Here is a 19679-nt window from a genome sequence, read left to right as displayed (position 1 = left end):
ACTTTAGCTAATGATGGGTCCATCCGGAATTTGACGGTGCTAGGGCTGTGTCAGCGTCAGAAAAAGCCATGCATTGTTCAGTTATGTCGGTGCAGCAGCGTCGGTTGGGGGAGAAACAGCAACATGCACAGCTCCTCGTTAGTATAGTGGACAGTATCTCCGCCTGTCACGCGGAAGACCGGGGTTCGATTCCCCGATGGGGAGAGCTACCTCTTTTCGGCTTCTGAACGATCCATCCAAAAGTTTTGGGAGGAGCCACAGGTCACAGAAGGAGGTCTGCTTCGACATCAGCCCGAGCCAAAGGACATGCGTTGGCCGGGAATCGAACCCGGGTCAACTGCTTGGAAGGCAGCTATGCTCACCACTATACCACCAACGCAGTCAGCAGTCAGCAGTCAGCCACTTGCGCCGTCGTTAAGAAGGCTCGAAGTGCACGAGTTGCCGATAGGGCTAGAGAAGCTGATGAGATCTTTGTTTGGACCCGTCACTAAAGAGAGCCTTCCAGAGTTTGCTTCCCGTCACGTACAAGAAAGTGCTGCCTTCCCATGCCAGCTAAATAAACACTAAGTGCTGACAGCGCAAACGCAGAGAGTGCAAATACAGACGATGACCAGTGGCACGCCCTCCTGCAGCGTGTTGGCGGACGGCCAAATTGATTCTGCTATTGCATTTTGTTGTAGCTCTGTCCTCGGTCCACCAATAACCACAAGCCCAATCAAGGCAATCTCTTTCTCATGCCTCTATCTGAAAAGTTGGAGAAAATCTTATATGAATAAAAGAGTCTTTTAAAGAAATCCCTTATTCCGAGGTCACCGTAGCCACCAGATCCATTCTGTATCCAGATCAGTGGGCCGCTTCAGTCACCCGGATCCAGTCAGTATCCAGACAAGATGGTGGATCAACACCTAGAAAGGACCTCTATGGCCCTGAAACACAGCGGAGACCGGGACAACTAGATGAGCCCCAGATACAGATCCCCTGTAAAGACCTTGTCTTAGACGACCACCAGGACAAGACCACAGGAAACAGATGATTCTTCTGCACAGTCTGACTTTTCTGCAGCCTGGAGCTGATTTGCTGGTTTCTTCTGACCAGAGGAGAACTGTCTCCCCGACTGAGCCTGGTTTCTCACCGGGTTTTTTCTCCATTTTTTCACCGATCGAGTTTTGGTTCCTTGCCTCTGTCGCCTCTGGCAGGCATAGCTGGGGACACTTCATGTACAGCGATATCGTTGACTTGATTGAAAATTATTGCACAGATACTATTTAAACTGAACTTAGCTGAATGATGACATCATCGATTTCAATGACGAAATGCCTTTAACTGTCATTTTGCTTTATTGACGCACTGTGTTCCTAATTAATGTTGTTCAGTTGCATTGACACAATCCTTTTTGTTTAAAGCACTATTTAAAAAAAAAAAAAAAAAAAAAAAAGAGTCCAAACAATGACCCCTGCAACGGGTAGTGTTCCAAATGTAATGCCACTTTAGTTAATGATGGGTCCATCCGGAATTTGACGGTGCTAGGGCTGTGTCAGCGTCAGAAAAAGCCATGCATTGTTCAGTTATGTCGGTGCAGTAGCGTCGGTTGGGGGAGAAACACAAACATGCACAGCTCCTCGTTAGTATAGTGGACAGTATCTCCGCCTGTCACGCGGAAGACCGGGGTTCGATTCCCCGACGGGGAGAGCTACCTCTTTTCGGCTTCTGAACGATCCATCCAAAAGTTTTGGGAGGAGCCACAGGTCACAGAAGGAGGTCTGCTTCGACATCAGCCCGAGCCAAAGGACATGCGTTGGCCGGGAATCGAACCCGGGTCAACTGCTTGGAAGGCAGCTATGCTCACCACTATACCACCAACGCAGTCAGCAGTCAGCCACTTGCGCCGTCGTTAAGAAGGCTCGAAGTGCACGAGTCGCCGATAGGGCTAGAGGAGCTGATGAGATCTTTGTTTGGACCCGTCACTAAAGAGAGCCTTCCAGAGTTTGCTTCCCGTCACGTACAAGAAAGTGCTGCCTTCCCATGCCAGCTAAATAAACACTAAGTGCTGACAGCGCAAACGCAGAGAGTGCAAATACAGACGATGACCAGTGGCACGCCCTCCTGCAGCGTGTTGGCGGACGGCCAAATTGATTCTGCTATTGCATTTTGTTGTAGCTCTGTCCTCGGTCCACCAATAACCACAAGCCCAATCAAGGCAATCTCTTTCTCATGCCTCCATCTGAAAAGTTGGAGAAAATCTTATATGAATAAAAGAGTCTTTTAAAGAAATCCCTTATTCCGAGGTCACCGTAGCCACCAGATCCATTCTGTATCCAGATCAGTGGGCCGCTTCAGTCACCCGGATCCAGTCAGTATCCAGACAAGATGGTGGATCAACACCTAGAAAGGACCTCTATGGCCCTGAAACACAGCGGAGACCGGGACAACTAGATGAGCCCCAGATACAGATCCCCTGTAAAGACCTTGTCTTAGACGACCACCAGGACAAGACCACAGGAAACAGATGATTCTTCTGCACAGTCTGACTTTTCTGCAGCCTGGAGCTGATTTGCTGGTTTCTTCTGACCAGAGGAGAACTGTCTCCCCGACTGAGCCTGGTTTCTCACCGGGTTTTTTCTCCATTTTTTCACCGATCGAGTTTTGGTTCCTTGCCTCTGTCGCCTCTGGCAGGCATAGCTGGGGACACTTCATGTACAGCGATATCGTTGACTTGATTGAAAATTATTGCACAGATACTATTTAAACTGAACTTAGCTGAATGATGACATCATCGATTTCAATGACGAAATGCCTTTAACTGTCATTTTGCTTTATTGACGCACTGTGTTCCTAATTAATGTTGTTCAGTTGCATTGACACAATCCTTTTTGTTTAAAGCACTATTTAAAAAAAAAAAAAAAAAAAAGAAAAGGAGTCCAAATAATGACCCCTGCAACGGGTAGTGTTCCAAATGTAATGCCACTTTAGCTAATGATGGGTCCATCCGGAATTTGACGGTGCTAGGGCTGTGTCAGCGTCAGAAAAAGCCATGCATTGTTCAGTTATGTCGGTGCAGTAGCGTCGGTTGGGGGAGAAACAGCAACATGCACAGCTCCTCGTTAGTATAGTGGACAGTATCTCCGCCTGTCACGCGGAAGACCGGGGTTCGATTCCCCGACGGGGAGAGCTACCTCTTTTCGGCTTCTGAACGATCCATCCAAAAGTTTTGGGAGGAGCCACAGGTCACAGAAGGAGGTCTGCTTCGACATCAGCCCGAGCCAAAGGACATGCGTTGGCCGGGAATCGAACCCGGGTCAACTGCTTGGAAGGCAGCTATGCTCACCACTATACCACCAACGCAGTCAGCAGTCAGCAGTCAGCCACTTGCGCCGTCGTTAAGAAGGCTCGAAGTGCACGAGTCGCCGATAGGGCTAGAGGAGCTGATTAGATCTTTGTTTGGACCCGTCACTAAAGAGAGCCTTCCAGAGTTTGCTTCCCGTCACGTACAAGAAAGTGCTGCCTTCCCATGCCAGCTAAATAAACACTAAGTGCTGACAGCGCAAACGCAGAGAGTGCAAATACAGACGATGACCAGTGGCACGCCCTCCTGCAGCGTGTTGGCGGACGGCCAAATTGATTCTGCTATTGCATTTTGTTGTAGCTCTGTCCTCGGTCCACCAATAACCACAAGCCCAATCAAGGCAATCTCTTTCTCATGCCTCCATCTGAAAAGTTGGAGAAAATCTTATATGAATAAAAGAGTCTTTTAAAGAAATCCCTTATTCCGAGGTCACCGTAGCCACCAGATCCATTCTGTATCCAGATCAGTGGGCCGCTTCAGTCACCCGGATCCAGTCAGTATCCAGACAAGATGGTGGATCAACACCTAGAAAGGACCTCTATGGCCCTGAAACACAGCGGAGACCGGGACAACTAGATGAGCCCCAGATACAGATCCCCTGTAAAGACCTTGTCTTAGACGACCACCAGGACAAGACCACAGGAAACAGATGATTCTTCTGCACAGTCTGACTATTCTGCAGCCTGGAGCTGATTTGCTGGTTTCTTCTGACCAGAGGAGAACTGTCTCCCTGACTGAGCCTGGTTTCTCACCGGGTTTTTTCTCCATTTTTTCACCGATCGAGTTTTGGTTCCTTGCCTCTGTCGCCTCTGGCAGGCATAGCTGGGGACACTTCATGTACAGCGATATCGTTGACTTGATTGAAAATTATTGCACAGATACTATTTAAACTGAACTTAGCTGAATGATGACATCATCGATTTCAATGACGAAATGCCTTTAACTGTCATTTTGCTTTATTGACGCACTGTGTTCCTAATTAATGTTGTTCAGTTGCATTGACACAATCCTTTTTGTTTAAAGCACTATTTAAAAAAAAAAAAAAAGAGTCCAAACAATGACCCCTGCAACGGGTAGTGTTCCAAATGTAATGCCACTTTAGCTAATGATGGGTCCATCCGGAATTTGACGGTGCTAGGGCTGTGTCAGCGTCAGAAAAAGCCATGCATTGTTCAGTTATGTCGGTGCAGTAGCGTCGGTTGGGGGAGAAACAGCAACATGCACAGCTCCTCGTCAGTATAGTGGACAGTATCTCCGCCTGTCACGCGGAAGACCGGGGTTCGATTCCCCGACGGGGAGAGCTACCTCTTTTCGGCTTCTGAACGATCCATCCAAAAGTTTTGGGAGGAGCCACAGGTCACAGAAGGAGTTCTGCTTCGACATCAGCCCGAGCCAAAGGACATGCGTTGGCCGGGAATCGAACCCGTGTCAACTGCTTGGAAGGCAGCTATGCTCACCACTATACCACCAACGCAGTCAGCAGTCAGCCACTTGCGCCGTCGTTAAGAAGGCTCGAAGTGCACGAGTCGCCGATAGGGCTAGAGGAGCTGATGAGATCTTTGTTTGGACCCGTCACTAAAGAGAGCCTTCCAGAGTTTGCTTCCCGTCACGTACAAGAAAGTGCTGCCTTCCCATGCCAGCTAAATAAACACTAAGTGCTGACAGCGCAAACGCAGAGAGTGCAAATACAGACGATGACCAGTGGCACGCCCTCCTGCAGCGTGTTGGCGGACGGCCAAATTGATTCTGCTATTGCATTTTGTTGTAGCTCTGTCCTCGGTCCACCAATAACCACAAGCCCAATCAAGGCAATCTCCTTCTCATGCCTCCATCTGAAAAGTTGGAGAAAATCTTATATGAATAAAAGAGTCTTTTAAAGAAATCCCTTATTCCGAGGTCACCGTAGCCACCAGATCCATTCTGTATCCAGATCAGTGGGCCGCTTCAGTCACCCGGATCCAGTCAGTATCCAGACAAGATGGTGGATCAACACCTAGAAAGGACCTCTATGGCCCTGAAACACAGCGGAGACCGGGACAACTAGATGAGCCCCAGATACAGATCCCCTGTAAAGACCTTGTCTTAGACGACCACCAGGACAAGACCACAGGAAACAGATGATTCTTCTGCACAGTCGAACTTTTCTGCAGCCTGGAGCTGATTTGCTGGTTTCTTCTGACCAGAGGAGAACTGTCTCCCCGACTGAGCCTGGTTTCTCACCGGGTTTTTTCTCCATTTTTTCACCGATCGAGTTTTGGTTCCTTGCCTCTGTCGCCTCTGGCAGGCATAGCTGGGGACACTTCATGTACAGCAATATCGTTGACTTGATTGAAAATTATTGCACAGATACTATTTAAACTGAACTTAGCTGAATGATGACATCATCGATTTCAATGACGAAATGCCTTTAACTGTCATTTTGCTTTATTGACGCACTGTGTTCCTAATTAATGTTGTTCAGTTGCATTGACACAATCCTTTTTGTTTAAAGCACTATTTAAAAAAAAAATTTATTTTTTTTGCAAGTGCAAATACAGACGATGACCAGTGGCACGCCCTCCTGCAGCGTGTTGGCGGACGGCCAAATTGATTCTGCTATTGCATTTTGTTGTAGCTCTGTCCTCGGTCCACCAATAACCACAAGCCCAATCAAGGCAATCTCTTTCTCATGCCTCCATCTGAAAAGTTGGAGAAAATCTTATATGAATAAAAGAGTCTTTTAAAGAAATCCCTTATTCCGAGGTCACCGTAGCCACCAGATCCATTCTGTATCCAGATCAGTGGGCCGCTTCAGTCACCCGGATCCAGTCAGTATCCAGACAAGATGGTGGATCAACACCTAGAAAGGACCTCTATGGCCCTGAAACACAGCGGAGACCGGGACAACTAGATGAGCCCCAGATACAGATCCCCTGTAAAGACCTTGTCTTAGACGACCACCAGGACAAGACCACAGGAAACAGATGATTCTTCTGCACAGTCTGACTTTTTTGCAGCCTGGAGCTGATTTGCTGGTTTCTTCTGACCAGAGGAGAACTGTCTCCCCGACTGAGCCTGGTTTCTCACCGGGTTTTTTCTCCATTTTTTCACCGATCGAGTTTTGGTTCCTTGCCTCTGTCGCCTCTGGCAGGCATAGCTGGGGACACTTCATGTACAGCGATATCGTTGACTTGATTGAAAATTATTGCACAGATACTATTTAAACTGAACTTAGCTGAATGATGACATCATCGATTTCAATGACGAAATGCCTTTAACTGTCATTTTGCTTTATTGACGCACTGTGTTCCTAATTAATGTTGTTCAGTTGCATTGACACAATCCTTTTTGTTTAAAGCACTATTTAAAAAAAAAAAAAAAGAGTCCAAACAATGACCCCTGCAACGGGTAGTGTTCCAAATGTAATGCCACTTTAGCTAATGATGGGTCCATCCGGAATTTGACGGTGCTAGGGCTGTGTCAGCGTCAGAAAAAGCCATGCATTGTTCAGTTATGTCGGTGCAGTAGCGTCGGTTGGGGGAGAAACAGCAACATGCACAGCTCCTCGTCAGTATAGTGGACAGTATCTCCGCCTGTCACGCGGAAGACCGGGGTTCGATTCCCCGACGGGGAGAGCTACCTCTTTTCGGCTTCTGAACGATCCATCCAAAAGTTTTGGGAGGAGCCACAGGTCACAGAAGGAGTTCTGCTTCGACATCAGCCCGAGCCAAAGGACATGCGTTGGCCGGGAATCGAACCCGTGTCAACTGCTTGGAAGGCAGCTATGCTCACCACTATACCACCAACGCAGTCAGCAGTCAGCCACTTGCGCCGTCGTTAAGAAGGCTCGAAGTGCACGAGTCGCCGATAGGGCTAGAGGAGCTGATGAGATCTTTGTTTGGACCCGTCACTAAAGAGAGCCTTCCAGAGTTTGCTTCCCGTCACGTACAAGAAAGTGCTGCCTTCCCATGCCAGCTAAATAAACACTAAGTGCTGACAGCGCAAACGCAGAGAGTGCAAATACAGACGATGACCAGTGGCACGCCCTCCTGCAGCGTGTTGGCGGACGGCCAAATTGATTCTGCTATTGCATTTTGTTGTAGCTCTGTCCTCGGTCCACCAATAACCACAAGCCCAATCAAGGCAATCTCCTTCTCATGCCTCCATCTGAAAAGTTGGAGAAAATCTTATATGAATAAAAGAGTCTTTTAAAGAAATCCCTTATTCCGAGGTCACCGTAGCCACCAGATCCATTCTGTATCCAGATCAGTGGGCCGCTTCAGTCACCCGGATCCAGTCAGTATCCAGACAAGATGGTGGATCAACACCTAGAAAGGACCTCTATGGCCCTGAAACACAGCGGAGACCGGGACAACTAGATGAGCCCCAGATACAGATCCCCTGTAAAGACCTTGTCTTAGACGACCACCAGGACAAGACCACAGGAAACAGATGATTCTTCTGCACAGTCGAACTTTTCTGCAGCCTGGAGCTGATTTGCTGGTTTCTTCTGACCAGAGGAGAACTGTCTCCCCGACTGAGCCTGGTTTCTCACCGGGTTTTTTCTCCATTTTTTCACCGATCGAGTTTTGGTTCCTTGCCTCTGTCGCCTCTGGCAGGCATAGCTGGGGACACTTCATGTACAGCAATATCGTTGACTTGATTGAAAATTATTGCACAGATACTATTTAAACTGAACTTAGCTGAATGATGACATCATCGATTTCAATGACGAAATGCCTTTAACTGTCATTTTGCTTTATTGACGCACTGTGTTCCTAATTAATGTTGTTCAGTTGCATTGACACAATCCTTTTTGTTTAAAGCACTATTTAAAAAAAAAATTTATTTTTTTTGCAAGTGCAAATACAGACGATGACCAGTGGCACGCCCTCCTGCAGCGTGTTGGCGGACGGCCAAATTGATTCTGCTATTGCATTTTGTTGTAGCTCTGTCCTCGGTCCACCAATAACCACAAGCCCAATCAAGGCAATCTCTTTCTCATGCCTCCATCTGAAAAGTTGGAGAAAATCTTATATGAATAAAAGAGTCTTTTAAAGAAATCCCTTATTCCGAGGTCACCGTAGCCACCAGATCCATTCTGTATCCAGATCAGTGGGCCGCTTCAGTCACCCGGATCCAGTCAGTATCCAGACAAGATGGTGGATCAACACCTAGAAAGGACCTCTATGGCCCTGAAACACAGCGGAGACCGGGACAACTAGATGAGCCCCAGATACAGATCCCCTGTAAAGACCTTGTCTTAGACGACCACCAGGACAAGACCACAGGAAACAGATGATTCTTCTGCACAGTCTGACTTTTTTGCAGCCTGGAGCTGATTTGCTGGTTTCTTCTGACCAGAGGAGAACTGTCTCCCCGACTGAGCCTGGTTTCTCACCGGGTTTTTTCTCCATTTTTTCACCGATCGAGTTTTGGTTCCTTGCCTCTGTCGCCTCTGGCAGGCATAGCTGTGGACACTTCATGTACAGCGATATCGTTGACTTGATTGAAAATTATTGCACAGATACTATTTAAACTGAACTTAGCTGAATGATGACATCATCGATTTCAATGACGAAATGCCTTTAACTGTCATTTTGCTTTATTGACGCACTGTGTTCCTAATTAATGTTGTTCAGTTGCATTGACACAATCCTTTTGTTTAAAGCGCAATTTAAAAAAAAAAAAAAAGAGTCCAAACAATGACCCCTGCAACGGGTAGTGTTCCAAATGTTATGCGACTTTAGCTAATGATGGGTCCATCCGGAATTTGACGGTGCTAGGGCTGTGTCAGCGTCAGAAAAAGCCATGCATTGTTCAGTTATGTCGGTGCAGTAGCGTCGGTTGGGGGAGAAACGGCAGCATGTGCAGCTCCTCGTTAGTATAGTGGACAGTATCTCTGCCTGTCACACGGAAGACCGGGGTTCGATACTCCGACCGGGAGAGCTAGCTCTTTTCGGCTTCCGAATGATCCATCCAAAAGTTTTGGGAGGAGCCACAGGTCACAGAAGGAGTTCTGCTTCGACATCAGCCCGAGCCAAAGGACATGCGTTGGCCGGGAATCGAACCCGAGTCAACTGCTTGGAAGGCAGCTATGCTCACCACTATACCACCAATGCTGTCAGCAGTCAGCCACTTGCGCCGTCGCTAAGAAGGCTCGAAGTGCACAAGTCGCCGATAGGGCTAGAGGAGCTGATGAGATCTTTGTTTGCACCCGTCACTAAAGAGAGCCTTCCAAAATATGCATCCCGTCACGTACAAGAAAGTGCTGCCTTCCCATGCCAGCTAAATAAACACTAAGTGCTGACAGCGCAAACGCAGAGAGTGCAAATACAGACGATGACCAGTGGCACGCCCTCCTGCAGCGTGTTGGCGGACGGCCAAATTGATTCTGCTCTTGACATTTCGATGTAGCTCTGCTGTGAGCAGAGCACCCAAAAATACAGGTCACTCGCAAAAGTGCCCCTCCACGGAAATCTTTAGTAAAAGGCGAAAGATTTATGCGACAATGAAGAGAAACTCGAGCTGTGTCTACGACCTCTCGGGCCTGTGCGCTGCCTCTGGTAAACCACTACGCTCGACAAGGGTCATCAAGGGTGACGACGCCTGCCCACATGCGTTTCGTCAGCCCCCCCACCACTCCAAAAGGGAGGAGTAAAACTCACAAAAGTCCCCTCGGTTCACCAATAACCACAAGCCCAATCAAGGCAATCTCTTTCTCATGCCTCCATCTGAAAAGTTGGAGAAAATCTTATATGAATAAAAGAGTCTTTTAAAGAAATCCCTTATTCCGAGGTCACCGTAGCCACCAGATCCAGTCTGTATCCAGATCAGTGGGCCGCTTCAGTCACCCGGATCCAGTCAGTATCCAGACAAGATGGTTGATCAACACCTAGAAAGGACCACTCTGGCCCTGAAACACCTCTAGCCCTATCGGACAACTAGATGAGCCCCAGATACAGATCCCCTGTAAAGACCTTGTCTCAGACGACCACCAGGACAAGACCACAGGAAACAGATGATTCTTCTCCACAGTCTGACTTTTCTGCAGCCTGGAGCTGATTTGCTGGTTTCTTCTGACCAGAGGAGACCTGTCTCCCCGACTGAGCCTGGTTTCTCATCGGGTTTTTTCTCCATTTTTTCACCGATCGAGTTTTGGTTCCTTGCCTCTGTCGCCTCTGGCAGGCATAGCTGGGGACACTTCATGTACAGCGATATCGTTGACTTGATTGCAAATTATTGCACAGATAATATTTAAACTGAACTTAGCTGAATGATGACATCACCGATTTCAATGACGAAATGCCTTTAACTGTCATTTTGCTTTATTGACGCACTGTGTTCCTAATTAATGTTGTTCAGTTGCATTGACACAATCCTTTTTGTTTAAAGCGCAATTAAAAAAAAAAAAAAAAAAAAAGAGTCCAAACAATGACCCCTGCAAGGGGTAGTGTTCCAAATGTTATGCGACTTTAGCTAATGATGGGTCCATCCGGAATTTGACGGTGCTAGGGCTGTGTCAGCGTCAGAAAAAGCCATGCATTGTTCAGTTATGTCAGTGCAGTAGCGTCGGTTGGGGGAGAAACGGCAGCATGCGCAGCTCCTCGTTAGTATAGTGGATAGTATCTCCGCCTGTCACGCGGAAGACCGGGGTTCGATTCCCCGACGGGGAGAGCTAGCTCTTTTCGGCTTCTGAACGATCCATCCAAAAGTTTTGGGAGGAGCCACAGGTCACAGAAGGAGTTCTGCTTCGACATCAGCCCGAGCCAAAGGACATGCGTTGGCCGGGAATCGAACCCGGGTCAACTGCTTGGAAGGCAGCTATGCTCACCACTATACCACCAACGCAGTCAGCAGTCAGCCACTTGCGCCGTCGTTAAGAAGGCTCGAAGTGCACGAGTCGCCGATAGGGCTAGAGGAGCTGATGACATCTTTGTTTGGACCCGTCACTAAAGAGAGCCTTCCAGAGTTTGCATCCCGTCACGTACAAGAAAGTGCTGCCTTCCCATGCCAGCTAAATAAACACTAAGTGCTGACAGCGCAAACGCAGAGAGTGCAAATACAGACGATGACCAGTGGCACGCCCTCCTGCAGCGTGTTTGCGGACTGCCAAATTGATTCTGCTATTGCATTTTGATGTAGCTCTGTCCTCGGTCCACCAATAACCACAAGCACAATCAAGGCAATCTCTTTCTCATGCCTCCATCTGAAAAGTTGGAGAAAATCTTATATGAATAAAAGAGTCTTTTAAAGAAATCCCTTATTCCGAGGTCACCGTAGCCACCAGATCCATTCTGTATCCAGATCAGTGGGCCGCTTCAGTCACCCGGATCCAGTCAGTATCCAGACAAGATGGTGGATCAACACCTAGAAAGGAACTCTATGGCCCTGAAACACAGCGGAGACCGGGACAACTAGATGAGCCCCAGATACAGATCCCCTGTAAAGACCTTGTCTTAGACGACCACCAGGACAAGACCACAGGAAACAGATGATTTTTTCTGCACAGTCTGACTTTTCTGCAGCCTGGAGCTGATTTGCTGGTTTCTTCTGACCAGAGGAGAACTGTCTCCCCGACTGAGCCTGGTTTCTCACCGGGTTTTTTCTCCATTTTTTCACCGATCGAGTTTTGGTTCCTTGCCTCTGTCGCCTCTGGCAGGCATAGCTGGGGACACTTCATGTACAGCGATATCGTTGACTTGATTGCAGATTATTGCACAGATACTATTTAAACTGAACATAGCTGAATGATGACATCATCGATTTCAATGACGAAATGCCTTTAACTGTCATTTTGCTTTATTGACGCACTGTGTTCCTAATTAATGTTGTTCAGTTGCATTGACACAATCCTTTTTGTTTAAAGCGCAATTAAAAAAAGTCCAAACAATGACCCCTGCAACGGGTAGTGTTCCAAATGTTATGCGACTTTAGCTAATGATGGGTCCATCCGGAATTTGACGGTGCTAGGGCTGTGTCAGCGTCAGAAAAAGCCATGCATTGTCCAGTTATGTCGGTGCAGTAGCGTCGGTTTGGGGAGAAACAGCAAAATGCACAGCTCCTCGTTAGTATACTGGACAGTATCTCCGCCTGTCACGCGAAGGCCAGTCGTGGATAGGTGTAGAGCGCTGACTAGCCAATAGGAACGAAGGCAATTCCAGGGAGGCGGGACGAAAAAAATACACAGAATTAGAGGTTCGAATCCCGTCTCGGCCACAAATACCATTAAATTAGTTTGTATTCGTTTTTTCATCTAGATAAACTGTAGGTACGATTAACATATAATAAACGAACTTTGTGAACAAAGATAAAATAAATATTGTAATAATTGTTGTTTTGTAGGATGTAAAAAATGTGCAACGATCTTAAGAAACAAATTTATTTTTAATATAGAAAATTGTGAATTATTAAAAAGAATATTTTGATAATGTTTCAGGCCTTTATTTTTAAAGAGACATCTATTTATATTTGTATAACTGTGTACAGAAAACCCATATATATGTAATATAACTAACACTCACAAAAAAGTAAGTTTTCCATTTTATTTATAGTAAAGTAATTACTTATATACTTATTATAAAAATGATAAGAAAAACTAACCAAAATATATAATGATTAAATAAATATATCTTAATAAATCTTAATAAATATTTACATTATAATAGGGAATAGGTATTTTTAATATAGAACAATTAGAATAATTAAAAAAGAACATTTGGTAATGTTTCAGGCCTTTATTTTTAAAGAGAAATTCATTTTATATTTGTATAACTATGTACAGAAAACCCATATATATATATATATATATATGAAATATAACCAATAACAGCAAAAAAGTAAGTTTCTAATTTTTATCTATAGGTCAGTAATACATATATTATATAAAACTGAAAAATTTAATTATTAAAGTACAGTACTTACCAAAATATTTAATAGTTAAATAAATAAACATTAAATAATTATATATTAAACAACAACAATAATAAAAAGAGAGAACACAGGAAAAACAATTAAATTGTGTTTTAAATTAAATAATTATGAACAATTATGTATATTTAATAGTAACAGTGATTAACATTTAGTGTTTTCAAATCTGAGCAAGATAATAACAACGCAAGTCTATAAAATTTACTTATAAAAAAAACACTAACAATGCAAATAAGGCCAATGTTTCAGGTATTTTAAAGATCACAAATGGGAATAAATAATTTAAAATTACAGATTAAACAACAGTAATAATAATAAAATCTACAGTTGTGGATAACACGGGGGAGAAAATACAAGAAACACATATTTTAAATTAAAAAAGAGTTTAATAGCAACAGTTATTAACATATAGTGTTTATGAGGCAAGATAAAATAATGCAAGTCAATAAAATAAAAATAAAAACACTAAAATACAAGGCAATACAATAAAATATATTACTTTTGGTATTTTAATGAACAGAAATAGAAAACAGAAATAAATTAAATAATTTACAATTATAGATTAAATAACAATAACAACAATAATGATAATATAATCTAAAGTTGTGGATAACGGGGGGGGAAAAAACAAGAAATGAAATAATTATGTAGACAGTTTAGTTATAACAGTTATTAACAATGCAAGTCAACAATATAAAAACCCCACTAAAATACAATGCAATAGAATAAAATAATCATTTCGGTATTTTATTGAACAAAAGGAAATAAATGAAATAATTAAAAAAACAAACAAATTTTAATAAATTTTTTTTACAAGTGCAACAAAATATATATACATATAAACACAACCTTGTGCAAGGAATGTCTTTGTCAAATGACATGCCCAGATCTCAAATACTGTTTTGTAGCACAGTGAAGTCATTTTTTCTTTTCCTTTATCCACCTCTGCTTCTCAGTCTCATAGAATGGAGACTGCTGAAAGTCTCTCCATGACATTTCTGCACTCATTCCCTGAGCCTGGTAAAGAGAAAACACTTTAGCAGGACAGTAAATGTATTTGCCTGCCACTCCAGGTAAACCAGTGTGAATATGAGGACTGTTGGGTCCTTGTTTCAGTGGCAGGTGGCAGAATCTGCACAGACGACCAGTAGGATGCTCTACTGCTGACTTCCGCTTGCTTCTCTCATCAGTGACCCTCTTCCTTTCTGCCCCTCTCTGCTTGGAGGCCTCCAGTTCCCGCTGAAAAAAAGGAGTCTCTGCAAAGTCTTCAAAAGGCATTCTGGGGTTGGTCAGGCCCTCTGCTGAATATGTGTCAAATACTTTCTTGGAGCAGTAGAAGTATTTAACATCACTACCTTGATAGAAGAAATGTATTGAGGAGCCATCACCCATGTATCGAGACTTAGGCTGGCCACAGGCTAAACAGGATCTGGTTTGCTTTTTTTGCAGCGCCTGCAATTGTTGTTGCTGCTGAACTGCCTGCTGCTTCTCTATGATGTCCTTCACCATCTTCTCGAACGCTGTCTGGTCCAGAGGGACAGCCTCAGGAACAGCCTTTGCAGGTGGATTGACTGGGGCAGGTGGCAGTACTGTCACTGGGACTCTGATTGTTTCACTGCCTGAGTGAAGACGCTGCCATAAATGCTGTGTCTCCAAGAGCTTTTCTGGGCTGGTGTTGAGAGAAGCATTAGTGTTCTTTTTTTTAGCAAGGTGTTTTATGTACCTGCTTATGTGCTGCTTTGTGGTGGAATGCAGAAGGCTGTTGGGGTCAGTACAGGCACTCTGTACCATAGCAGCATATTCAGCATCCACCTTTGTAAGGAGATCCTTGCTCCCATGATGCTTGGCCAGCAAACCATCAATTGCATTTCTCATTGGATCCGTCCATCTGTTATGGTCCAACACAAAAACTCGGCCACCGGTCTTAATAGGTCCAGTGCGAGCAGCACAGGGAGAAGCAGCTACAGGCAGTGGTGATGTGCTTGGGAGTTCTAAAAGAGATTCACAAAATTACTAATTTAAGTATTTGTTTTTTGTGTCCATAGATGAGGCAGACAGATTACACACATTGACTCCTGTATGTATTATATAGTTACCTCCAAATAAAAGACACTCCTCAGATGTTTGTTCCTTCACTGTCACAGCACTTGGTGTAGGAAACTGGTGAAAAATGACAGGCTGTGAGGTAGCCTCTGGTTCTGCAGCAAGAGGGGTCTCGGCAGAAGAGGTATCCTTTAAGCATTCCTAAAAAAATGAGTGCAATATGCAAGTGAGAATTATAAATGTATTATTTTTATAAAAAAAAAACTGTTATCAATTTTTTTAAAGGCTTACCTGAGATGGGAATGGAAACGGAACGCCAGATGAAGACTCCTCTTGCATCTCCACATCTCCTAGGTCTGTCTTCCTGCTTTTGTGCTTGTCAAAGTCAAGAGGCACAGGTCGACAACCTGGCTCCACGTATTGCAGGCCAAACCTCTCTCCTGTGTCCCTGCTGGAGATGTGCAAGGCTGGATATTTGGGTTGCCCTGTCACTCTTATAGATGCCCTGTTTAACTCCATCATCAAAACAGGGTCAAACACTCCAGGTAAGACAACCCCAGGCTGCTTCAGGTCCACCAGCCGCTGATAATTCCAGCGTGCCACACCAGTCATACCCTGTGCTTGGAACAACTCAGGAGAGACACGATTGCCTGTTACCCACTGAGCCTGGTGGAAATGAAACCCCTCCTGCTGTGAAGTGCCTCTCACAGGGATCCAAATCGGCACAGCAGCTCCATCACCCTTGACATGATTCAGCTGTAGGGTTCCACCATATCTGTAGAGGATTCCTTCCTCCACCTCAGGATCACTCAGGCAGCCTCTAAGGATGTGGATACGCTGAATCCACCATAATTTTAACATTGAGGGTTTGAAAAGGAAGATGTTGTTGGGATCCTTTGCCAGATAGAAATGGTGTAACACCTCTTCCACCCTTTGAACCAGCTCTCTGGGATGTGGCACTTTTGTCCTGCAGTGCTCTCTGATGTGCAGCTTGGTGGGATTAGCAGGCTCGATACCACAGAATCTGTATGCGTTCTTCAGTTTCTCCAGGTCACTCTGATCAACTACAGAGAAGGCAGAAGAGAGGAACTGGCAGAAGGAGCCATACAGAGGATGGTGCTCCGAAACACACTCCCTGGTGAACCGCCGCATACAGTGAAACAAGTCCAGTTTAACAACCATGTCCTCGTTGAACTTCCTGCAAGCGGCATGTAAATTCTTGAGGTTTCCTGATGTAACCTCTGCCACAATAGCTTCTGTGGTCCTCCAGGCTTCCCACTGCTGGTGCTCATAAGGTCCTGGGTCCATCACTCTGAAAGCGGCACAGCAGTCCCTAAGTACATAAAGGAGAAAGAAAAATACATTTTAATGTATTCATAACCTTTGCTTACACCACTTGATGTAATGTTTGGTTAGATGTGATGATTTATACCTGTCCACCCACTGGTACTTGGCCTTGGGAATACCAGCAGCACTGTAGCGATTGGATAGCCCACAGTACATTGACTCCAATGACTGCTCACTTTCACTCTGCAGCATCACCCAGGACAGAATCATCCAGTTCTCGTTCATCACAGCATAGGATGACACTGTGCCAGATAAGAGGGTCACTTTTCTAGCAACTTTGCGTGTGTGATCTGACCTGAACACCTGTCCAAAAGTGCCTTGTAGGAGCTGAGTGAGAGCTGCTTCCTGCCGCTGATATTCATGAAGGAGGCACTCTATTAAATAGTGTGCAGAGACAGACACCCCATTCCACCCATCAGTGTCTCCGTAATCCCCAAACGGTGCAGGTGTGTCATCCTTCCTCAGTGCCCCAGTGATGGTTTTCTGACCATACATCCCTGCTTCAGCATCCCTGACATTCTGCACACTGAGAAGGTAAGCCAGATGTGCTCTTTCAAATTTAAGGTGAAGCACCTCAGACAGCTGGTTGGCCATGTCATTAGGGGATTTTCCAGAGCGCCTCAGTTCATCCATCACTGTTTTACAGATTGCCTTCTTATGGGTGAGGAAGGCTGGCAAGACGTTTCTGAATCGCTGTGGTAGAATGTCCAGCCACTGAGGTTTATCAGCAAACCAGTATCTTTTGCATGCCTTACAACACAGACGTGAAGCAAGGATGTAAAATTGCCCAGTAGTAACAAGGATCACTCTGGGTCTTCCCACACCAGAGGACACAACATTTGGATTTTGACATCTGTAAAGACAAGGCAGGATGTAATTGTTCCTAAGCCTTTCCATTATACTGTGCTCAGGTTTCCAAATGAAAAAGGGATGGAGTTGGAAGTATTTGGGTGATGGAAGGCCAGTGTTTGTCTCTATAAGCTCAGGCTGAGGTGGATAGCGCCACAAGGAGACCATATTCATGAGGTGTCTTACTGGGTGTGATCCTGGCCAGAGCCCCATGGATTCCATCTCTGTCTTCATCCAAATTCTTTGATGAAGAGAGCAGTTCCAGCGGCTGATATCTTGCAAGTAGCTAGGAACAGGTGCTTCTTTCTGTACAGAAGGCATTGATGCAGGAGCTGTAGGTGCTGATTGTGCAGCAGGAGGTGGTACAGGCCCATCAGTCTGTGAAGAAGGCATACTGGGACTGGGAGAACTAGAGACTGCATGTGATGTCGACAGAACTGGATGGAACACAAAAAAAAAAAAAAAAATATATATATATATATATATATATATATATATATATATATATATATATATATATATATATATATGTGTGTGTGTGTGTGTGTATTAACAATGATTGCACATGATGTGTATTTAACTGTCTTTACCTTTTTTGTAGCTGAGAACAGGGGCTTCAGTCAGTGCAGATGGCATTGGTGCCGGTGTTGATTGTGTTGCTGCAGGTGGTACAGAGCCTTCACCCCGTGAAGAAGGCCTACACACAGGAACTGATGTTGATGGAGGCTGTGGCAGACCTGCATGGAACAGCACAAGGAGGAAATAAAAAATATATTAAAACACTGAATGTACATGATGTGTATTCAATTGTCTTGACTACATTAAATGACTCATTTAATGAAATGCATGAATCATTGTTTATTCTATTATTCTATTTATTCTAGGAATGCAAATTCTAATAATGTTCAAAAGTCTGTAAGTAAACATTCCACTTATAACAACAAATGACACTTTAAATACCATGCATACAATTCATGAAGTGCACTCACCCTCACCACTGGTATGTTCAACCCTTAATTATAGTTAGAACAAAAAAACATGTTTTTTAGAACAGGCAAGAACACTGCCAAAGCAACAAATAAGATAATTAAATTCAGAAATAGAGGATAAGTCTGTATGTAACAGAATAAGCCTCTGAATCTGATTTGGAAAGTAACCTGCTGTAGACAAGTGTGTGGATTCCGTGGCTGCAGATGATCCTGAAAATTAAGCATAATTTGAACATTTTTGCTCCAGTATGTGCAATTGCATGTGTCAAAAACATGCTGAACTTGAAATGGCTCTGAATAACACACATGACGTGACTCTTGATTCACTTACTCAGCTTTGTGAGATACTTTGTTGGAGACAGACTCAGCATTATCCTCTCCAGTTCTTCATCCTCCTCCATCACTATAAAACAAAATCAATGGATCAGTAGGCTTTAAGTAACAATATAAGCAAATTTGCATGAATTTTATTAACTTACCAGGCTGATCAGAAGCAGTACTAGAAGGAACAAGTGGTCTTGCAGTGGAAGCTGATGGTGAGGGCAACGGAGGAGTGTTTATTGTCAGCTGTTGTTGCTGCTGTTTTAAAAGATACTGCTGCAAGTTGTACATTTTGCTGCCTGGAACACACTTCTGCTTCATTATAAAGAAAGCATATCCATCTGCCCTGGTATCCCAAATTTGTCTCCAAGTGTTTTGAGCTCTTGTTCCAAATCCAACAGTATTGTCTTCCTCTATCAAAACTGGCAATGGATCTGGCCTTTGAGACAGATACTGTTTAAGATCATCAATTTCCTTAAAGCTTCTTGAGTATTCAATAAAGGAAATTAGACTATCTTTGCAAGGACCCTCTGGGTTGAACTGCCCAGCCTGTTCTTCTTCCTCAACCTTATTGGACAGGTACAAAGCATAGCCGACATCATTCTCTAGTAACCACCTGAAAGACTGGCCCTTGTATTTGCCAAAGTGTAGAATGTATTCTCCCAACACCTCTTGCTTGTCAGAGACATCCCCTCCTCTCTGTAAGACAACAGAACGGGCATTCATCCTGACCAGATCTTCTCTTTGAGGTGTTGACTTGTTCTGCAGTGAAGGGTTGTCTTTATTTTTTTTTGCCTCTTCTGATGGGTCCCGGCGTAAATGGCCTGATGGGCCTTTCCTGAAAGACACCTTGTATCTCCCGGGGAAAAAAACTGTTT

The 19679-nt window shown here is 44.6% G+C and overlaps 9 non-coding genes across 9 annotated transcripts; 4 read left to right on the top strand and 5 right to left on the bottom strand.

Moving 5' to 3' along the window:
• The first annotated feature begins 132 nt into the window (after positions 1-132).
• On the top strand, positions 133-204 carry trnad-guc (transfer RNA aspartic acid (anticodon GUC)). The gene has a single exon. It is a non-coding gene; the product is annotated as a tRNA-Asp (tRNA).
• A 103-nt stretch (positions 205-307) lies between these two features.
• Positions 308-379, bottom strand: trnag-ucc (transfer RNA glycine (anticodon UCC)). The gene has a single exon. It is a non-coding gene; the product is annotated as a tRNA-Gly (tRNA).
• A 1237-nt stretch (positions 380-1616) lies between these two features.
• On the top strand, positions 1617-1688 carry trnad-guc (transfer RNA aspartic acid (anticodon GUC)). The gene has a single exon. It is a non-coding gene; the product is annotated as a tRNA-Asp (tRNA).
• A 103-nt stretch (positions 1689-1791) lies between these two features.
• On the bottom strand, positions 1792-1863 carry trnag-ucc (transfer RNA glycine (anticodon UCC)). The gene has a single exon. It is a non-coding gene; the product is annotated as a tRNA-Gly (tRNA).
• Positions 1864-3095: 1232 nt separating this feature from the next.
• On the top strand, positions 3096-3167 carry trnad-guc (transfer RNA aspartic acid (anticodon GUC)). The gene has a single exon. It is a non-coding gene; the product is annotated as a tRNA-Asp (tRNA).
• A 103-nt stretch (positions 3168-3270) lies between these two features.
• Positions 3271-3342, bottom strand: trnag-ucc (transfer RNA glycine (anticodon UCC)). The gene has a single exon. It is a non-coding gene; the product is annotated as a tRNA-Gly (tRNA).
• Positions 3343-9737: 6395 nt separating this feature from the next.
• Positions 9738-9852, bottom strand: LOC132145942 (U5 spliceosomal RNA). The gene has a single exon (XR_009434701.1). It is a non-coding gene; the product is annotated as a U5 spliceosomal RNA (small nuclear RNA).
• Positions 9853-10926: 1074 nt separating this feature from the next.
• Positions 10927-10998, top strand: trnad-guc (transfer RNA aspartic acid (anticodon GUC)). The gene has a single exon. It is a non-coding gene; the product is annotated as a tRNA-Asp (tRNA).
• A 103-nt stretch (positions 10999-11101) lies between these two features.
• trnag-ucc (transfer RNA glycine (anticodon UCC)) lies at positions 11102-11173 on the bottom strand. Its single transcript has one exon. It is a non-coding gene; the product is annotated as a tRNA-Gly (tRNA).
• Between the last annotated feature and the right edge of the window lie 8506 nt (positions 11174-19679).

Source organism: Carassius carassius, chromosome 8 (genome assembly GCF_963082965.1).
Source record: "Carassius carassius chromosome 8, fCarCar2.1, whole genome shotgun sequence".
NCBI lineage: Eukaryota > Metazoa > Chordata > Actinopteri > Cypriniformes > Cyprinidae > Carassius > Carassius carassius.
The sequence above is the reverse complement of the archived record's forward strand: the minus strand, read 5'-3'. Positions and strand labels throughout refer to the sequence as shown.